General features: G+C 40.6%; 1 long non-coding RNA gene across 1 annotated transcript; it reads right to left on the reverse strand.

The window, feature by feature from the left end:
• Positions 1 to 5279: 5279 nt before the first annotated feature.
• LOC310761350 lies at positions 5280 to 9782 on the reverse strand. Its single transcript, XR_014547415.1, has 2 exons — positions 9670 to 9782; positions 5280 to 5601 (listed from the first exon to the last, which is right to left on the reverse strand). It is a non-coding gene; the product is annotated as an uncharacterized lncRNA (long non-coding RNA).
• Positions 9783 to 22084: the final 12302 nt, after the last annotated feature.

Raw genomic sequence — 22084 nt, forward strand, 5'->3', positions numbered from 1 at the left:
CTGTTTTTTCCTTCCACACTGTGATCAGTATAAGAGATCTGACTACCTGTATTTTGCACACATCCTACCTATTTTTAGAGCAACATTTGCTGAGCCTGGCTTAAATTAACTGTGAGCAGGCCCACATAGCCCTATAGTGTCTACTCTGGCAGTTAACATTTCTTATCACCTGTCTAAGAACATAAGGAAAGCCCTGCTAGCTCAGACAAATGACATTTGTTTATTTATATATTTATTTAATAACTATCCTGCCTTTCCCCCAGAACTGGGACTCAAGGTGGTTCACAAGCATTTAAGCAAACACAGATAAAACATAGGCTGGGTCTACATTGATCTTCTAAACGTTGGAAAAAATAATGTTCTATAGTGCTTAATAGCAGTTTTCCATTGACAGTGGCTTGCTGCTCTGCATCGCCCTCTGGTGTCACATTTTAATAGCGCATTTTAACATTATAAACGCCAAGTGTAGATCTGCCCATAGATTGTGTGTGTGTGTGTGTGTGCAGTGCTTTTTTCTCTGGGGGGGGACACAGGAGTACACATACCCCCTAAACATGGCCTCATTATGGGGCACTATTTCAATATGAATGGGAAAATGAAAGTACCCATAAACATTTTTTTAAGAAAAAAAGCACTGTATGTGTATATGTATGTGTATGTATATATAGTTTTAAAGTAATTTAATTATAATGGAACTAAAATGATGGAGGGGCCTCTATTAAAATGCATATAGTAAAAATCTGCTATCCATTCCAGTATCCCATTTTACACAGTAAACATGGTGAAGGTCCACTGAAAGTACCAGTTTGGGCTGGATAATCCCCCCCCCCCAATAAATCATTTGGGGGCATAGCCAACCAAGTCATATTCAGGGGTAGACACACTGAAACCAATGGACTGGTTAGATTAAAGCCCAAATATTTCAGTGGCTCTATCCTGTGTATGACTTGGTCAAACATCACCCTAAGTATTTTATGGGTGGAAATCCTATTCCACCAAAATTGGTCGTTTCAGTGGAGCTCTGCTAGACGTACTCCTGGCATTAGGTATTGAAGAAGGTAGATGGAATTTACATGGTGAGCAACAAAGATCAAGGGAATGCCGAAATACATATCAATAGTGATTAACTCTATATGGTCAAATGATTATTGCACATCTGCGTTATGTTTTTGTGCAAATGCATAGACTTTGGTCTAGGGCTAGATTGAAGTTATTTGGAATTTGTCTGGTTTTGAGGCTGCTGCTGACATGCCATTGTCTTTTGCCATTCTTGATTTTCTTTCAGGTAGCTCCTGAATCTTATTGAAATGACTTGGGGTCACTTGTCATGCATTATGGAGAACAGTAATTCATGTGTCAGAAAAAGTTAACCCAACCGTCATACCCCTGTGTGGGATTTGTGACTGGTGAAGTGAACATTTCAAGACACCCATTGTTGAAGAAAGCCATGAGCCTCAGGGTAATGGTCCTACTGCCACTTTCTGCCAGAGTGTCGTAGGCTTTTAAGCACACATAAGCTTATTTCTAACTAAGGCTGAAGAATCACCTAGGATTTCTAAAAATAAATATAAAAATCATTTTCTCTGTGGTTGAGTAATACGACGACTGCAAAGAACCAAGCACTAACTATGAACTATCTTCAACAAGGAACTATTTGCTCAAATAAAACAGCACAGATTAAGTTTGCACATGTTTGATCATTTTGCCTACTTAATTCAGCTTCCAAAATTCAAGGGCATGATTCATCCCCTTCCATTCACACAGCTCTAAACATGCAGAAACAGATTTGAAGGCAGCCTTGAAACAGCTTCCCTGTCTCCCCACCACCATGGCCAGATGCACAGATATTGCCCGTACATTGTAATGTGTTTACCTTTACAAATGGGTAACTTGCTGGAAAAATTAGAGGAGTGTCAAACCAGAAGGTTTATAGGGAATGGAAAATATTTAAAGAATATTTAAAAACGTACTGTATGAACAATAAGATACATGCAGAAATAGAGTGATACTGGTAACCAAGAATTACATAAAATATAATAGTGGAATACACACATACACACACACACACACAAAATAATAATAAGATGAATCTGTGCAAGGAATACAGATAATATAAGTAGTATAATGAGAATTATTGGAAGTTATACATTTTAATCTGTCATGTAAGTGTAATATATTGTATTTGTTTATATTTGTTTCTTTATCTTTTCTTATTTCATCGTTTCTATTCATTTGTATCATTTTCTGTTTTATATGTTATGTAATTTGTGTATCTTTGTCTATGTGAAAATTAATAAAGATTTTCTAAAAAATAAAAAAAATACAAGTGGGTAACTTGCAGTCAGATCCAAAAATCTGTGCACTGCAGAGCACTGATGCAACTTGAGGGGATTTCTAGTATGTCACATTTAGGAATAAATGAGAATACGATAGGAAGAGCTCAAAATGTGAACTTCTCTTGACAATTTGAGGTGGAGCTCCTCCAAACCCTCCAAAAGCCCTTTTTAAGTCTGCCCCAACTCAAACTGGATCTTACATTCTGCCTCCAACATTTCCATTTTAAATCTGAGATTATAAATTCAAGTTCCACCATCTCTGACTGCATATGAATATGATGCTCTTTCTCAGCCAAGGAACCCTGTATTCAGTTGTATTATTTGTAGCTGGGAACTGTAGAACTTGTAGATAAATCGCATGATCTGAGATGCAAATGATAGAAGTCCTTCAATATCTGCATAGTTATCCGCTTCCCAAGGGCTTGGGGGAAGTGAAGGTGGGTTGGCACCTAAATCAGGCTTTTCAAATGTTCCATTAAACATTCAAATAACCTATGAAGGTTGTCCAAGTGTTTGACTGGAGCTGTCAAACGGCCTCATTTACTTTGGGGGTTAGGAATGAGAAGCAGCTTGTGTTTATAGGGATATTCCAAGCTTCCACATACAGCACACAACAAGCCAAGAATATGTTCTACTCACAATTGGTTCAATTTAGAAGCCACATTAGGTGACAGTGTGATTAAATTCTAAGGGAAAGCTGGCAAGTCATGATACTTGCAGATACCAGCTAGGGGTGGGAAAACAGTTCCGGTTTGTGCCACTTTCACAATTTTCATTCTAAACTCCATTCCATCTCATTTCTACAGCCTTAAAAAAAATCTGAAAAAACCCAAACCAAACCAAACTAAAAGAAATATCTTGCTTTTACGAGGTGGTCAAAGAACTGCCCCCTTTTCTGTCTGTCTTTCAAAGCAGCTGTCTTGAGCAGCCAGCTAGCATAGCTGCTGCCACATTAACTGATTTTCGCGAGCGCACCTGTCCCAGGTTGTGATGCGTGGTGATGATGCACCAGGCCACTGGCTGTTGCCATGAGTCCAGTCTGGTATGAAGAAAGAAGAAAGAAGAGGTTCAGGGCACTGGGAGGACTGAAGTTCCTGTGCAGATTAGGTGGGCGACTTTCCAATGTGGATTAGCTGATTTCCAAATCAACCTGAAATGAGCTGGGGAGAGTGGGTACTGGGGGGGGGGAGGCATCAATAATACTAATACTAATTCTGCTTTTCAAATGTGTGTCCTTAGACTTGCTTAAGTCCTTAGAGCCTGTGTATAAATTTCCCATAGTCAGCTCTGGAAGTGAAATATTTATGGATAAAAATGTTTCTGGTCTTGTTTGCAGACTGTTTTGTTAAAGCTGAACATTACAGAGCCCACCCCCAGCCTCAAATGTGTGTGTACGTGTGTTTGCCAATGTTTTCCTTAATTATAAAGTAGCCCTTTGAAACATGTCACATTTTTCTCCATTTCAAAACGCAGCGATGAAAAATTAATTTTTAGGACAAAAATAAAGTAGGGCTGTTTGCACAATTTCACTTGTCTTTACTCTTTGAGTTAAACAAGAGCAAATTCACTGGTTGATTGTGGATATGATTTTCTAACACAATATTTAAATAAAGTCACTAATTAATGATATAAAAATACCTGTTTGCTATTAAGCAAAAGCAACCAGATGCTGCACACATGTGCCAATTAACATTTGCAACATTTTTTGCAGATTAGCATTCCAGGGGGGGAGGAAATGGGCAGGATCCAATTCCATTTTAAGCTATTTCAATTCAATTCCATATATGGAATAATGTCAAGCTTCAATGTGCAATATGGACAGTATCCATGTTCATTTTAATGCTATGTTTTTGAGCAATGAGGAGTTCCTCAATTGTTGAATTTTTGCTTGTGACTGTAGTAAAAAGGTAAAGGACCCTGGACAGTTAAGTCCAGTTGAATTCGACTATGGGGTGTAGCACTCATCTCTGCTTTCAGGCCAAGGGAGCCAGCGTTTGTCCACAGACAGCTTTTCCGGCATGTGGCCAGCAATACCGCTGAACAGGCTCATTGGAAGGTGAATTTTTACACAATCAAATAGTGTTTCAAGAAAAATTGCTCCATCACAAAAACCACCATTTCTGATGCCAAACACTTGTTGCAGCTCCATTTAAATAACTGCCATTAAAATTAAAGGAACTTAAAAGTCCTTAACTCAGTGTTATTAATTGCAGCATTAGTTGCAGTATGAAGCTTATTCTGGCGCACATAATAAGCAAAATTGGTCTGACCAGATTAAGAAGAGAACCACAAAGTTATGAATGTCTCAATAATTAGACATTGTTAACTAGGAAAGCAGAACAGATGTTGGGTGATTGCTGCAATATGCTCCTAATTTCCCACAACTATTTGCAGCAGTTCACTGAGTAACCAATACATACCAGCATATCTACACATTGATTAAGATTGCATGAACTGTTGTTACGTGTGTACCCTGCCTTAGGAACATAGGAAGTTGCCTTATGCTGAGTCCTGCAGAGTCTCTTTCAGGCAGGAGTCTCTTTCAACCCTACCTGGAGATGCTGAGGTTTGACCAGGGACCATCTGCAGAAGCTCTTTCACCAAGCTCTGGCCCTTCCATCTCCGACCATAGCCTTCAGAGCAGCTTATGTTCACAACCATGAGTTATTACTTGCAAGACTCTCATTCTGAGTTTTAAAATGTATCTTCTTCATTTTTGTTTACTGTCTTCTGGCATGTTCTGCATGTCTACAAGGGCAAAACCAATCATAATTCCTAAACAGTATAGAAATTGCAATACCCATTTGATTTATTTCCCCTCTGCTTTCATCAACTCTTCTCCACATCTCGTAAATAAGGTCCCAAATAATGTCCTAAATAATGTCTCACTCAGGGATGCTCATATGCCACAATATTTATCAACATGTATACATGAAATATATGTTTGGTTCAAAATAATGGTACTTTGATCATTTATTTATGTTAAGAGGTGGTCGTTACACCCCAGCGTAGCATCTGCGGTTTCATTTACGGCACAGAAACAGAGTGATTACTGTATTATGAGGTAACCGCACTCGGGGGTATTACAAAACATGAAATACAACTGAGTTGAGGAAGTTCTCCTAATTTTCCAGGCCTGTGATTATCTCATAGGAGCTCACAGCTTGCAGTTACCAGATGTTTCACAATATCAGTGGCTCTGGAGTTGCTTCCGTGTTATAACAAGAAGATTTTACAGCACAGACGAAGGCTGGCATTTTCTCTGCTGGAAGAAGACAAAATTGGCAATTTAGAACAGCGGTTTTAGCTGAGCAGTTTGGTTAACATCAATTAATCTAATTTATTAAAACATTAAGGAACCAATCACAACCAAGGCCTACCATAGTTCTTATATGTGCCATGTATATCTGTGGGTTAATATTCTTTCATTCAAGCTACAGCAGAAAACATATAGGATCTAAGCCTAAAACATACAGATGCCCAACTTCCGTGGGATTATTTGTGTGTGTGGACTTTGCCCTCCAGTTAGTAGCTGATGGGGCAGGTTCTATATTAAAGTGAGGGCTTCACAGCTATGAAACAGAGTAACTTGGGTGACAGGCGTTACATACAAAATGCAAAAAGCCAAGATTGCATTGCAGTGATTTGGTTTGCGTGTAAAGCTAAGCCAAAGCCTGGCTTAGCATGAACAAGTAAACATGTGGGCTTCTAAAGGGAAAATCACAGCCAGTTTGCTCCTTCTCCATTCCTGCTGCTGTTGCACTGCTGTGAGCTAAGATGTGCTTTGGCTTAGTCAGTGTTATGTCTGAACCCAGGCTCATGGTTTATCTTGTTCCAGACAAGCCAGAAGCAGTTGCCAAGGCTTGTTCTACGGCTGACCACTCATTGGGGAGACAAACGACAAAGCATTGGGTTTGGAGGTAATGCAGAGCCAAACCGTGGCTTAACTCACAGCTGTGTAGCAACAGCAGGACCAGAGGGGTCATGATGTCCTCTCAAGTAGTTCAGATGTTTCCTCATTTGCAGTAGACCATTCTTTGGCTTAGCATTAGGTGCAAAAGGGCTTGCCTCTCACAACTTTAAAAAACCAATTTCTTTATCTCACAAGAGAGCATTTAACCACACCTTAATTAATCAGTTGTAATACCAAACATACATTTGTGGTGATGTATATTGATCTGAGTACTAGTTACATTGTCCACAAATGTTACCCCAGAATGTCCTTCCACAATATGCATCAGCAAGCAACAGGTCTTAAAAATTTATGACAGCACAATCCTAAACATTATATGGGATTAAGTTTCATTGTGTTCAGTGAGACTTACTCTCTAGTATATGAGTTTAGGATTGCAGCTGGTAATGGGCTTTAAAGAGAGTCTCTTAACTCTGCAATTTATTTTAAAGCCAGATGTTTATGCATGTCATCAGTATGGAAAGAGATTTTAAAAGGTGTATTTTATTGTGCATAAGGTCCTAGCATCAGGCTGAAAAGTGGTGTAATGGTACAACATAATTTCAAGTAAAAAAACCCAACCACTTAGTACTGAAGCAACAGTAGATCAGGGGAAGAATAGCTGAGAATGGGTGTGCAAAAATGTGCAAAAGAGTGGGAGGTAGGTCTTTTTTAACATAACTCTGCTCTTTCAAAGTGGCAATTTTCACAAGGCAAATTGAACATCATGAAAATTTAGCACAGCACTAAATACATTTAATAGGACTATTCAAGGTTCATAATGCGGTGTGCAAGCTATAGAATTACACAGAAGAATTACAGTGGCAGTATAATTCTGATTACCACATAATGGAGAGAAACACGAGGGGAAGGCCGTCTCCTGTGTGCCATCCAAAAATTGTGGTCATCCAAAAATTTCTTAGTTGGCTAGTGGTGGTAAGAGAATGCTGGACTACATGGAACTTGGTCTGATCTGGTCAGGCCATGCTTGAAAGTTCTGTTTAAGTGCCCACATGAAAACAGCCACACTTTGCTGAGAGTTCTGGGATGTCCTCTGGTCAGTCAACAAATGGATTATTTGTCCATTTGCTCCAATTTGCCATCACAACCATTTTGGACAACCAAGCGATTGTGAGGTACTTTAAATCAAATCCGGTGGCCATTGGGGGTGCCACTGGAGTACCACTTGTTTGCTAAACTATTTCTACAATGGATGATCTCTCATTGAAATAGAAGTAACTGCCCCATGATACTAAATTTGTAAAATGTTACAAATTCTTATTGATTAAAGCTCAATCATTAAACAGATTACTGAAAAATCATAATGACTTGAAACCCTTAAATTACATGCAGTTCTGATACCTTAACAAAACCTAAACAAAATTGAAATTAGTGCTAGTGCTGTCTGTTTAGATTATAAATAGGTTTCTTGGCAAGCGTGCATCTAATAAACATAATATATGATGTGTAGGGGGAAAGGAGTATGAAATGAAACAGATGTTCATCTTCAAACAAATACATTCAATATCACATTTGAAGCAAGCATTCATCATTCCTTCACCGAGAAGAATCCCACTGCGGTTAACCACATCTTTAAGAACATAACAGTGATATCTACTTACAAGGCAGCTACATTCATAATGGAAAGGAGTAAAAGATGGAAACAGCTGCAGCGGAGGTTTAGTGGACTTCCACAGATTGAAAAAGGAAATCATGACTCTACTTAGACAGGTTTTATTTGGCTATAATCAGGTTTGGCTGTTCTGCTCCCCAGGGAATACAGTAATTATGGCTCACTAGACTGAAGATAATTACTGCATTCCAAGGGGATTGGCACCTGCTCTCCTCTTTCATGCTGAGTTTAAGAAAAGAAGAATTTACTGCTGGATCCAGGACTGGATGGATCCATAACCTGCCCCGATTGAGTTCTGTGTACATAGTTAAATACCAGTGGTCAGGGATCTGTATGAATGAAACCACTCCTCAGTATGAGCAACTTTTCATTTATTTATTTATCGACCTATCAACTTTTTGTCCTGTTATTCTTCCAAGGTGCTGCCTATTGTGTCAGCTCCCTATTTTATCCGCTCAAAAACCTGGTCGTGAGCGCAATCAGGGCACATACACTCAGTGAACCAATACCTTTTTAATCTACATACATTTTCCATACATTCCTGCCTGTTCTCTGAGATCTGCTGGAGGAACAGTGCTAACTCATGGCATCTCTTTGGCAGCTGCAATAAATGGGGCATTTAGCACAACAAGGATCTACATGGTAGAAATTCATTGACTTAGTCAGGTGTTTTCTGTGTTTAGTTTTAGACTACTTGAAAGGAGGGAGACCTTTCTAGGCCAGGAGACTCAGGTGCAGAAGACAAGGGCAAGGACACTTAGATCCGTACCCTACTATAGCGACTACTGTATCATTTATTTATTTTTATCTTTTAAATATATTGTAGGCTGCTTTGATAACTTCCGTTATTTGCAGAGTATAAAAGTTCCTAAATAAATAGTATTTATTTATTTATTTAAGGAGAAGGGGATGACAGAGGACGAGATGGTGGGACAGTGTTCTCGAAGCTACCAGCATGAGTTTGACCAAACTGCGGGAGGCAGTGGAAGACAGGAGTGCTTGGCGTGCTCTGGTCCATGGGATCACGAAGAGTTGGACATGACTAAACAACTAAACAACAACAACAACAACTTTGCCATATGACCCAGTTTGTGTTCTTCTTCACTTTGCCTTTTATGCTTTTTACTTTTCTGACATTTTCTGTTGGCTTGAGCACAATAGTTAAGGACAACAGCCAGTCTTTCAGCAGTAACTAGCGACTGTTATTATGAATAATAGTTTTAAAGGAACAGCTTCACCTTCATAATTATGCTTAGGTCTGAAGAAGAACCTGATAATAAGTTGTTATTTTTATGCATTACTGGAGATGCCCAAATCAATGCCAAAGAAATAAACAATGAAGGAAGGAGGCAATGAAAAACCTAGACTGAAGATTTAACTTCAGAATAAATATGAAATCTGAAAACAATGGTGACCTTGAAACCCAATTGCATTTAGGCAGCTGGAAAGGACTTATTTATTTATTTATTTATTGAGCATGGAAGTGTATTGTTCATCAGTGAATATTTTAGGATTGTCAAGGGAGCTAACAAAGCTGCAACAGGCGGTTAGTAACTATGCTGGGAAGAAAGAGGTACTAAAAGTTGATTATTAGTGTTCTGCACAGAACGTCAGCTTGTGTACCGCAGAATAGTAATACTGCAGGGCCAGCATAAGTGGGTTCCATCTTACCCACCCAGCTATCCTAATCCTTAAACTACCCTTCCCACCAGCCACCCATTCCTGCTTTTATTGTAAATTTTACTTACTGGGTGGCGAAGTGGGAGAGGTAGTGGGAGCCAGTGATGAGAAACAAAGGAAGAATCTTCTTGTGGCCATGCAAGGCAGCAAAAGCATTTCATTCAAGGGAACTCCAACAAGCTTTTCCTGTGTCAAACAATTGCAACTTTTCATGGATTTAACAAATTAGAAGCCAGCACTTCAAAAGCCTTCAGAACCTCTAATGATCTTTATGGAATCTGCCTTTCTTTTGTCCCAACTTCTTCCCTTACAATTCTACAGAATGAGGATCACTTTACAAGGACCTCAGTGTGGTTGATTTTCCACCATGACTGTTCCCAAGCCATTCCTGACATGTGCTGATTCTTTTGGGATGTGATGCATCTCTCTAAGTGATAGAAGGCGTTAGTAGTAGATGGCTGGAAGTAGTCATGTTAAAATGAAACTAAAACAACAGTAAGGTAAATTGAAGGAAGGAAGGAAGGAAGGAAGGAAGGAAGGAAGGAAGGAAGGAAGGAAGGAAGGAAACCAATAGACCACCACCTTATAAAGGAGCAATATAAAAACAGTGAGTGGAAATAAGAATAAAAATGAAACACATTAGCAAAAGCAATCTCCAAAGGAAATAAGTCTGGGGCCAAAATGATATATCAAAGCAAGACCTAAGTGTGTGAGCAGGCTCATGAGGAGACAAGTAATCCTTCCGATGTCCGGCCATGACAGATTTAGATTGAAAATGGCTTGGAGCCACTGCAGTTGACAAAATACAGGCAAAATGCCCAGTCCCGTTTAACAGTTATACTTGGGACTAACTGCACTTTCTTCAAACAAAACCCACATACAGCAAATTTCAGTAGTCTAATCTGGAGGTTCCCATGGTATGGATCATTGCTGGCAGATTATCTCTGTCAAGGTTGAACTACAGCTGGTGCATAAGCCGAAGCAGTTCTCCAGTCTGCATCTCCAATGACCAAGTTAGATCAGTAAGCACCCCTGGACTGGAGGGTTGCAAACCCATTCAGCACCAGGTTGAGTACCATCATCATTATTTTTATTAAAAGAATTTATACCACCATTCGTTTCCAAAAGGAAATATCAAGGCAGTTCCCAGACAAATAAAAGTCAAGAGCAAAATAACAAGAATAATGGCAGTTATAAATATGCAACTATTCATAACAAAAATACATAACAAAGGAACTACATTAAAGCAACACACACACACACACACACACACACACACACACACACCCAAGCCCATTAATTTAGCCAGTCATGGTGCCTATTGTGGGTTGCTACTGAAAATGGCAACCATGTGCCAAAACTTCCTTTCTCAGTAATATGCATCTGCTGCCAATTCATTTCTTGTCGCAAACTTTTCGTCGGCATAATGTAATGATGGGAGAGAAGCCACGCAGATGGTCTCTGGTACAATTCCTGGCACTTCCAGTTTAAAAGGCCAGGTAGCAGGTGATGGGAAAGACCTCTGCATGTGAGACCTTGCAGAGTCGCTATCAGATAGGTTGACAATGTACAGGGTAGACAATATTGGGTAAATAACATGACCTGGTATAAGGCAGCTTCCTATATTCCAGGTTGAGGGCTGTTCCTAATGCCACATTCTATGCTTAGCAGCATTTGTGCAGACTTGTGGCTCACAGAACCCTGACTATTGTTCCTACCAACGAATAACATTAAGCTGTCATGGGAAAAGAGAAAGGGCAATATAATTATGGGTGCATTGTTGACTTGTCTTTCAACCTCTCTCCACAGCAGGACAACAGCGTTTATTCATTGTTGTGCTGAATGAAATAGCAAGAGCAGTAATGCTGTACCAGACTTTTATTATATCAGATCTGCAGCGTGAGGATTGTTTGACCTGTACAATAACAATGATGTACAAACCTCCTCGCAGAATCTATTGTTCCAATTTCTAGCCCTTGATGGGTAATGGATTTTGCTGGTTTTCTCTTTGACATTTTGCATCACAAAAACAAAGGAGAACTTAGCTCATTAAAATCAAGAGTCCTCCATTCAGAAGGAATGGCAAATTACTATAGTTTGGAGCTTTTTATGTTCAGAGGAGTTCCTCCTGAAGTTTATCAGAGTTTTCTATTACTCAGAAGTTAAGTGCCAATTGGCCACAGATGCTTAAAAAGCAGTGTAAATCCAGATATGTCAGTATCAATTACTCGATCTTGAGCTCAGCTAACGACATTAGCATATAAATTTGTTAATTGGGATTTTTCAGTATGTTCGGGTGTTTTGTGCCACTCTGAAAGTGCACAGCTGATAAACGTCGGATCCAAACAGTCTGTTGCCTCTGCAAGAAACAATGCCTACATTCTGAATCTTTGTAAAAGGATGTGGCTGTGTTCGATTCTCCACGCAACATAGGATGTCAGGGTTAGGACCCGTTGTCCAAAACTCAACAAGTTTTAGAAGTAATTATGGAAGAGCTGGACTATAAAGCAGGCTGATCACCGAAGAATTGATGCTTTTGAGTTATGGTGCTGGAGGAGACTCTTGAGAGTCCCATGGACTGCAAGAACATCAAACCTATCCATTCTGAAGGAAATCAGCCCTGAGTGCTCACTGGAAGGACAGATCCTGAAGCTGAGGCTCCAACACTTTGGCCACCTCATGAGAAGAGAAGATTCCCTGGAAAAGACCCTGATGTTGGGAAAGATTGAGGGCACAAGGAGAAGGGGACAACAGAAGACGAGATAGTTGGACAGTGTTCTCAAAGCTACTAACATGAGTTTGACCAAACTGCGGGAGGCAGTGGAAGACAGGAGTGCCTGGCGTGCTCTGGTCCATGGGGTCACGAAGAGTCGGACACGACTAAACAACAACAAACAACAACATGGAAATTTACAATATCTGTAATTGTAAATGTTTTAAATCCCGGAGGGATGAGTTTGGTTTGAATATTTTTAGCCTGGGAGTGGGTAGAAATTATGTCTAAAAGCACTGGTGTGAATCAACAGATTCCAAATAAATTTTGCTAGCCTGATCTACTTAATATCCCTCAGTTGTCTACAAAACAAGAGCTACCAAATTTACTTTGAATTACATTGTAGGCAAGGTTTGGGGAAACTTTGTCAGCACCAGTCACATTCCCTTGTAGGAACAATAAACTGCGCTGTCTTGGTTTCAAGTGGTGTCAAGCTTTTAGTCTATAATTAATCTGCTTTTGATTACTGCTTGGTATGGTAGTATATTCTATTAAATAAATTTTGTGGGTGTTGATGTATATATTATATATTGCCTGTATTATTGTATTGGAAATCACACTCAGACTACAGTGTAATGAAGGGCAGTTTCTAAGTCTGGGAAATAAATAAAGGTAGGTAGAGATGGAAAGGAAAAGAAAAGCATATATTGTCAGCATCGTTGCTTCCATACTGCTAAACATGTTTTTGTACTAGAGCATAATGAGAATGTTCAGATTTTCAGGAAGTTAAATCATTTTCACAAATGTACAGGAAAGAAAGTAAATGTTATCATTAGAGGAACTCCATAGGAAGCTCCACTCCAGCTTCTGATTGGATTCCATAGGTCTATATATCTAATAATGAACTTCTCACTCAAAAGGTTTCATGCTGTGGAATCGTTGAAAGCAACACAAACGTTTTCTTTAATGAGGACATGTTAACAAAGAGCCTGCAAGGATGATTCACTAATCACCAAGGATACTTCTGTATCTACACACATAAGGAAAAGGAATGGAAGATTGAATTAGAGGTGACTCATGTTTTACATGGCAAGAATATGTGTCACATATATACCACAACATAAAGTGTAACGCAAGGATGTGTGTTTCTTTTTTTAAATAGCTCTTACAATATTTTTTTTTGAAAGTACGCATTAAAAATAGAACAGATTCAAAGGATGGGTTATTAACACAACAGGCTTAAGATAGTTCAATAGCTATAAATACTAATAATTTTCTTTCTCCTTTATATTTCTTTTACAGAGTTTTCTTTACAGTTTTTCTTTACAGGGTTTTGAGATGAAGAGATAATTCAAAAGTGTATATTGGGGTGGAGGAGCAGGCATAATCCTTTCTTGTTACTGGCATATGTTTGTCTTGAGGGGCAATGGAAGAGTGCACCATGGGAAAACAAAACTCTGAGGCAGTGTGTATGGAGGTCCTGGGCTGCCCAGATGATAAGATTCCCCTCTTGGCCTCACTGATGTAGTCTAAAGGAAAGCAAAGCAGTACATTTGGCACCAGCTAGGCTGCAGGAGTTGCCGAAATGAGCAACTGTCTTAGGGACTCCACTCTGGATTTGTATTGGGTTTACTCCTTAGGCTTTTCTTTTCCTGAAGATACTGCACAAGGCAGTGGATAGATGTCATTATTCAGGGTTTACTCCTGAAGCCTATCTCATGAATGAGCATAATCATGAAGCTGCAGAGGTCAGAGGATCAGAGCTTTCCTTCTCCTAGATGGGCTCCCTTCCCAAGCTGATGAGCGCTCCTTCTGCCACTCACTTCCCTCTACAGCATGTGCAGAAACCACCGTCTTGATGGTTGAACCTTCTATTGGTCTTGCCCACTTAATCCACTGGAGCCTGTCTTTGCATGCAGGGGAAATCTCTAACTCAGCAAGGGTTTGAGACCTATATTCTACCCTCACCTGGTTTAGCTGGCCCAGCAAAGCCGTTTCCCGGGGTTTTGGTGCTGTCGCATGCTGATAGCTTCTAGGAGCCACAGGTGAGAGCTGAGTGCAAAGTGGTGAAAGAATTATCCAAGAAGGAGCACAATGTTCCTCCTCACCAGAGGTACTGCACCTCCTCTAAAATCTCATTCACCTTTATACCTTATTAATCAACACACAATTCCCATGTTTTGTCAAATAAGTCCTTTATCTTTTGTCCCCTTGTCCCCCTTAGTTTTTGTGTTAATTTCTCTAAAAGAGCACATTGCTAAAGGTTTTGGCACCACTGGTCAATATTTACTGTATATTCTGAAGTATTTTCCCATTCTGTTTTTTTTTTTTAATAATTTTTATTAACTGGCCAATCACATCAAATTAAATCACATCACATAAATTCTAAATTACAAAGCCAAATTTTTAAATTTTGTTGGGGGAACCCATACTTCAAGATCCAAAGGGGGGTTCAGATCATCTTCTTATTACTGCGTTAATGTCCAAATCAGTCCCAATCAGTCCAAACAAAATTCATAATTCTATTCAGTCTTATCTTGGTGTTTCCACATCATATCTTGTTCATATAATTTCTATTTTTCCTTTACGATCTCTTCTGTTAGTCTCCTTAAGCCGATAAGCAAAATAATAATCCTGTGTGGATTTCCCGTTCCTCCACTAAGTCCAGATGGTTTCCATATATCTCCTTCGTAGATAACATCACTCTTTCCATCATAAATTTGGCATTTGTCGCTCTTAAGTCCCACCGAGACGTATGTAAACAACTCTATTTCTCTCTTTCTCCTCCCAGACCCAAGAGCTCCAACAATGCCTCCCAAAATGGCGACGGCATTTTTAACTGCGTCATTCCAAAACTCTTAGCTTTCCAGCTTCATCTTGAAACATTGCTTTGGTTCGAAAGTTTATCTCCACACAGCCTTAAATCCACAGCTTAAGTCCTTAGTTCCTGACTCATTTGGGGAGGGGATTCTTGTTAAATCACATAATTAAAAGGAAGGCAGGTTTTTTCCCCCCTCCCCCCTCAAGTCATACCGTATCTTGACGTATCTTCTCATATTTTATTCTTGTCTTGTTATCAGAGATCTCTTCTGTCAGCAGTCTTTACTCCCCTTTTTCCTTGAAGCATGTGCAATTTATCTCGTCCAAATTGTTTCTTTTGAAGATGCTTGCAACTAGCAGCGCGAATCAGGGACGGTGTCCAGGAGTGCCGAAATCCCACAGGAGGGCTTTGTGCCTAGTGCCTCCACCCCCACAAATTCAGGGGTGGTATAGGGCACAGCAGGCAAGGGCCGTCCCCCCCACAATCCTGGGGGGGTTAAGGAGGCTAATTACCCCCATCATAGCCTCCAAATTACCTCGTGTGGGTCGGAGAGATGTTATTGTCAGCCATCTTCCGATGCGCCACCTAGTGGCCCCCAGTATTTTCCCATTCTGAGCTATTACTACTGCTCGTGCTGCCCAGAGAAAATGACTCAACAGCTCTTTATGACTAAGAATCTAGAAACATATTTAGCAACACAAATGTCAGAAATCGATGTATCCGTTGACCAGTAACCTCACTGATCTCCTGCCATGACAACTTCCAAACCCCTTGTAACAGAGGGAAATTCCACCATGTGTAGAGGCATGTGCTGACCATACCACAACCTCTTCAACATATAGGGAAAATGTAAGAGTTGGTTAGAACTACCTTCCTTGGTGTCACATACCATTTGTGCAATATTTTCAATGACAGCTCCCTAGCAATGGCAGATGCTATCTTAGAGAAACCTGTTTCTAAAAATGCATGTTAGGAGGCCCTGATTGGCACCACTCTTGGAAATGCTGCACTGTGACCAAGACTAGAAGGCAATTCACTCTTTAAGGGAGAGATTCGCTGAACCAGCCCCATCAGTGAAAGCCCTGTGCAAGTACTTCTGCTTGTGCAATGGGGACCCCCTCCCCCTGTGTGGCACCTGAAATTGGCTCTGGGCAGGGTCAGGAGACTCCCCAGAACAGCAGCAGGCAGTGGGGGTTAGCAGAGGACAGATCATTCTATCTGGCAAACTGTAGCACTTGCATAGTGGAACAATGGGAATAGCATGACATTGAACTCTACCACATGTATGTATGATCTCTCAAGGTGAAGTGTATGGCTGTTGAGGGTGAGGCCAGTGGATGCAATCTCACTCCCATTCCATGTGCACGGTGTACAGGTGGACGTATAACATATGAATGGCTCTAGGATCCATTGTCCAAAACTGTGGCCCATTTCTCTTCCTTGTAAAATACAGCAATGGCATAAAGGCAGCAAATGTATGATGCAGTATCAGAAATTTCCAGGGCTTTTTTCCAGCTGAAACTCACCGGAACTCAGTTCTGGCACCTCTCAGGTGGGTGCCATTGCCATTATAAGAGAACAAGGAAGGTGTTCAGGGCAAGTTCCGGCACCTCTTTTTCTAGAAAAACAGCACTGGAAATTTTATTGCTATAAGTTGTATAGTAAAGATGAACGCATGACTGTTGTGTTGAGTGGCAGTCTGATGTTTAGTGTTTCTGGAAATATTCTCTTATACTCACATTTTGCAGATGAATCTACAGATCATATAGAATCATAGAGCTGTAGAGTTGGAAGGGTTCCCGAGGGTCATCTAGTCCAACCGCCTGCAATGCAGGAATATTCAGCCTTTCTCCAGTGTGATTCCAAGCCTTCCAAGAACACACTGTGCTGCATCAGTCAGGAGTGGAGGTTTCCTCTACTTCCTGCCCATCATGGTAAGAAATTTGGCTTTTTGTTGGCACTAGGTGGGGGACAAGTGATGCATACCATAGAAAAAATCAAGTACTTTTTTCATAATTAAAGCAGGTATCTCCTCTCATGATAATGTTTGAGAATATCTATTTTAAAACTTTATTTTCAGCCAGGAAATGTTAATACCATCCAGCAGGGCACTTTATGTCCAATATTTCTTTTCTCATCGGCCAAAATACTTTTGGGAAAGTATTACATTAAACAATTGATATATCCATTCTAAAAGTACTTAGTGCCCATTAAACATATGGGTTTCATTCTGCTAAGTGGGGGGGGGGGGAGAGAGAAGAATCTTCTGGTTTAAAAGAAAAAATAAGATGGTAACAAATTCACTCATTGACCAAAAAAGCATGAAAATTGTAAGTTGAGTGCTTAAAACTAGATAATGATGTCACCAGGCTGCCTACCATCTAAATTTTGCACCCCCTGGGCTCTGTGCCTTATGTGCCTAAATCTGGCACTGCTAGGTGGATAAGCATTGCACAGGGAGGTAGTCACCTCTGAAAAGCCCCATTACAATCAAGAGAACCCCTCAAAGGTTTCCAAGCATTGGACAGTAATGCTCAAGAATCAAATGGATCTTTAAGGTCAACCCCTTAGTGTTGTTCACCCATTTCCACTATACAGTCTTGTAGATTGTGCTCACTTTTATCTTAGCCTTCATACATCTCCCCACTGGTCATTCGGTTCCAATTCAAGCTCAGGATACTATGAGAACCATGGCTACCTAGCTGAACACTGGCCTTCAGCTTCCCCTGTATGCTTTCAGTTAGTGTAGATAAATTAGCACAAAGTAACAAACTTGGGCTGTGGACAAGGTTGGCAGAGGATGTGTAGAAGAACAAGCAAATGGGTGATGGTGCCAGTGTCTGAGGCAGCACAGAAATCAGCAAAAGAAAGGAGGAGGTGGATAATGTATTTAGGAGTTAACTAACATGGGCATAAAATTTGAATTAAATGGAATTGGGATCTGCTGTAACATTTAATGTAATTCCTTCCTTCTTTATCACTGTTTCTTATATATAATGCATTGGCCACCAGACTATTAGAAGGTTCTGGTTGGTGTGAACCAGTTTCTACAAAGTATCTGGTTGCTGATGATTTCCTGTGGGTTTGGGGTCCTTTGTAGACTTGGTATATGAAGGAAATAATTCTGACAGCCCAGGCTATCATTTGTGGATATGTGGCAGGCCTCGGTTGTGACATGGGACCGATAAGGATAGGTCTAGTGTGGTATAAGGTTGGTGGGCACCCTCCAGTTACGGCATGTTCCCCACTTACCCAACTGCTCTGCCTTTTCACACGTTTTAACTGGCAGGGCACAACATAATCAGGCTACGTAAAATGATTAAATTAATGTACTGAGCATTAATATAGTGAACGAGTTTTTATAAATCTATTGAAGAATACAACATTAACCTTTGTTATGTTGTAAAAAGAATCATTAGAATTTTGCTGATGAATATTTAGCTGCCTCTAAGTCAACAATAAATTTGAAAAGTGCACATTACTCTACAGGAAAATAGGAGACTACATAACTATAAAAGGAAATAAATACCCCACTGATTGCCTCCTTCCTTTTGGTGTATAGTTATCACATTCTGTCTCTCTATATGCGGCAGGAAATAATGAGAGGGTTTATTTCTTGAGTGATTAAAGCCACAGCTGTTACTGCTTATTGAATTGCTTTAACCCACAAACTGAATTAAGGAGCATGGTTCTTTGTTTTATGCCACACGCCTTACATTGCCTTGTGGATATTAAGGGCCAAACTGCACATTACATACAAATACATATGACAATAGATTGAGGGTTCTTTTTGTTATTGTTTTGACCAGTTGCTTTTCCTTCCTGCAAATAACCCCCTATCAGGTTTTCCAGCAAAAATAAAAATAAAAATAAAAATAAATTGCTTGCTGTTATGTACATTAACATCTATGGTATACAGTGGTACCTCGGGTTAAGTACTTAATTCGTTCCGGAGGTCCGTACTTAACCTGAAACTGTTCTTAACCTGAAGCACCACTTAAGCTAATGGGGCCTCCTGCTCCCGCCGCGCTGCTGGAGCCCGATTTCTCTTCTTATCCTGAAGCAAAGTTCTTAACCTGAAGCACTATTTCTGGGTTAGCGGAGTGTGTAACCTGAAGCGTATGTAACCCAAGGTATCACTGTAGTTTGGCCCTAGGAATGCAGGTATTTGGGCTATGCAACAGGGTGGGGGTGTCTTACTATAGACCAATCACTTTGACCAGATTGGTTGACCATTTGCTTGCACAAGAGAGGGGTCCAGATCTTTTCCTGCCATGGTCAGCCTTATTGTCAACCTGGGAAGGTAGCCCATCTAGGAGAATGAAAACGCTGATCCTTAACCTCTGCTGCTTTGCAGGATATCTTCAGCAGAGGAGAAGGCTAAGGAGCAAACCCTATACAAATCTGGAGTCCCTAAGACAGTTGCTTCTTCCAGCAACACCTGCAGCCAAGCTAGTGCTAAACGTATTGCTCTGCTTTCCTTTGGACCACATCAGCAAGGCCAAGAGATGGGTCTTGTCGTCAGGGCCGGCCAGGACCTCCATACACACTGCCCAGACTGTGCACTGGGGAAGCCACTTCAGTGCTGTTAATGTAGCAGTTTGACTTCACTCCCAGAGGCACATTTCATGATGGATGCCAACAATAATTTAATTTATGCCCACAAGGGCTCTCAAGACAGCTCAAATTGACCAGATCATACAGAAACAAATCCATATGAAACAATGTCGGGTACAACTGAGAAGCCCTGCTCATAGTTGTTATCTGCCTAGTCTCAGAACATAAGCAGTGCTCTGCTTGACCAGGCCAATGACCCATCTAGTCCAACATTCTGCCCTCATAGAGGCCCCCAGATGCCTAAAAGAAGCCCAAAAGCAGGGCCATGTGGCAGTGGCAGAGCATAAGCCCATGCCGCCTGGGGCAGGTGAGCGGGGCGTGCTGGGGGGGGTTGCTCAGAGGGAGCCTGTTGTCGGGGCGCTTGGTTGTGCACCCTTAAAAAGGGGGCCTGAGGCTATGGCCCCTTCATCTCCCCTCCCACACTGTGCCACTGCCTTCTGGGTCTGGGAAGTGACACCTCGTGAAAAAGAAGCCTTCCCAGGGGAACGATATTAGAGATTAATCACATAACACAACCATCACTTGGCATTTACTGCTTTGCTCCCATTGGCTTTTGCTCTTTTCTCCTCCTGATTTGACACAAAGTGCTTCCTGATCAGGGGTGCCAACTTGAATAAAATATTGGGGGGGGTCAGGTAAACCCCACCCCACATAACTGCATGCACACAAATCACTTGAATGGCCCATCAATTTTGAGGGGCCTGGCCCCTCAAATATTTTATGGGGGGGTCAAAGACCCCTTGGCTCCTATGCTTTCTGTTCTCACCTACCTAGGTACCTGGGGATATCACAGGCAATTAATTCTGTATTTGCCTAAGCAGACAATGAGGCAGCCTTACTGTCATTGCTGACAGCAGTCCTCTCTCTGTTATCAGGGATCTACGCTTTTAAATAAAAGCTTTACAGTGCTACCAATATTAAGGAAGAAGTGAAGATTCCTTTTAACTTACCCACTTGCTCCTGGTGAAAAGGAGTTGTAGTACAGCAAGGTATTTATGGACTCTAGACTAAATGGTCTAAAGGGGCACTCTTTGGATCAGGGGTCGGCAAGGTTTACCTCGCCTGGGCCAGTTCTGGTGAGTTGGGCCCTGAACTTCTGGCCCAAAGGCCTGCCATGGTAGCAAAAACGGATGGGAGCTGGGCGAGAGTTTAGTTTATCCAGAGTATTATTTGCTGGTGCACTATAGGAAACAACTACTTCTAGCATGCTGTAATTTTTCAGAAACACTTCCAGTCTTTCTCAAGCAAAATATAGCTTGACACTTGCTTTTGAAACCCAACAATTACATAAATGAGATCTGAGATTAGTTGGATATTCAGATTCTATAAAAAGTTAACAGAATCTGTGCTGCATTGTGCATTCAAAATCATCGAGGATAAATAGCATGTATTCTCTTGGCTTAAAGCCATGTCCAACTAACCAGTTAGAGTCATACTGATCTTTGAAGTAAAACATGTATGCAAAAACTGTTGGCTTGTTTCAGTGGTAGGTGCTGGCAGTAGTAGTGGACTCAGATTTTGTTTGTTCTCACAGCCACACTAGAACCATTAATTAATTAATTGTGGCCCTTCATCTGAAGATCGCAGGGCAGTTCACAACATAAAGATACAAAATGAGGACACAAAATACATAATAAAACAAGAACAAAAATAAACCAATAACACTCTTCCCACAAGCACATTATAATTATCTATTGCCTTTCTTTCTTTCTTTTTCCAAACCTTTATTAGGTATTACAGATACAGACCATCTTAAAACATTCACATACAAAATTTTTAAAATATATACAAAGAAGCAGCCATCTAAAATATATACTAACAGAAATTTTCATTGGAGTGTCTTCCCGCTAAACCATGCCATTCACCCCTCTAGGAGATACTATTGACAGAAACTCAGCCACCCTTGCAGTTTCCTCTAGGTTAATGTCAAACAGGTAGAATCTGATATTTTACCTGATTATTTATTACACTTATATTATTTTTTCCTCCTGATGTTTGGCTAACTGCTCCCCTCAGCTTAACAGACATTCTTGGCAGTAGTATGAAGAAAACACACTCACATTCACACTCACACATATTGCAGTCTCATACATATGTGGAATGCGGTTTCTCATTGCAATGGAGTTTAGTAACCAAATTCACTGTGAATAGGTAGACTAAGCAGTTCACACATGCACAGTGAAAATGCTGCTGCTGAGCTTTGCTCAATAAAATCTGGCAATGTCTGGTTTTTATACACACATGAAAATGGCCAAGTAGCCCAGAGGTTAAATAAACACTCATCTGAGCAATTTTTCCTCTGACCATTTGGCACCCTCCACTGAGGATGGTT

The sequence above is a fragment of the Podarcis filfolensis genome (assembly GCF_964270895.1).
Source record: "Podarcis filfolensis genome assembly, chromosome: 4".
NCBI classification, from domain to species: Eukaryota; Metazoa; Chordata; class Lepidosauria; order Squamata; family Lacertidae; genus Podarcis; species Podarcis filfolensis.